The following is a 1077-nucleotide window of genomic DNA, read 5'->3' as shown; positions in this document are numbered from 1 at the left end:
TGATTTTATAAATGTTATCTAGTCTCGTCTTTAGGGCGTCTACAGAGCAAATGTTGTAGGCAGGACACTGAAGCTTCAGGAGTTTTTTGAACCCTTCGCCTTTTACGACATCAAATGGTCTTTTGTCTCTACAAATAAAGTATAGCAAATGCTTGCTAATAACTACTTCCTGCGATTCTCCCTCCGCGTATGAAGCTCTTCTACAAACACAAATAATTTAACAGTGAGTACCATTGCGCCTAACAATTTTTTTGAAATGTACAATATTTTCCGTGTAAATTTTTCCAACCATATTAACCTAAGTTCTGCACTCCAAACCATATTGAAAACTCATATTATTATTAAACTGAAATTGATAATATAAAACTGCGTATGAAAAATTCTTAAAAAAATGTGAAATTTTGGTTAAAATTTGCTGGATTTCATAACCTTTGCACAAAGTTTGAAAAGAGCATTAATGGTGTTTGTTATAAAGTCAACTACTTAAGCAATTACTTAATTTTGTATAGAAAGTCGGTATATTAATGAAATTTACGCGATTACAAGGCATTTACGCATTTTGATGAATTGCCCTTTTGAAATTAAATGGGCTACAAAAATGCCTATCCGAAAAGTTTTTAAAAATTCTGATTGAAAAGTCGAAAATTTGATAACGAATTTGTTGAATTTTATACAAGGTGTGAAACTTTAATTTATATGGTACATGTTATAGAATGAAACATGATAAAAATATACCAAGGTAAAACCATTGAAAGACAGTGTGACGTTTGCCAACAATATAATTTTAAAATCCATAACTCAAACTCACACACACATTCTCATTTTCAATCTCAAACAACCACAATTGTGAACAATTGAATTTTTTTATTTTCAATTTTATATGATTTTAAAATGTTAGCAAACGGCAGAAAAAAAATCATGGCCGACGAATTGACAGAATGAATTTACTTTGTAATGTTTTTATCATGGAATGAACTATATTTTCATAAAAAATGTATGAAAAATTTGTTTCATGAAAATAATTGTGAATATATGAATTCTGAATAGGAATTCTCAAAAATCAACGCGAATTTTTAG

Source organism: Rhagoletis pomonella, unplaced genomic scaffold (genome assembly GCF_013731165.1).
Source record: "Rhagoletis pomonella isolate Grant_MI unplaced genomic scaffold, Rhpom_1.0 Rhpom_scaffold_00001, whole genome shotgun sequence".
Classification (NCBI taxonomy): Eukaryota; Metazoa; Arthropoda; class Insecta; order Diptera; family Tephritidae; genus Rhagoletis; species Rhagoletis pomonella.
This window is presented reverse-complemented; position numbering follows the sequence as displayed.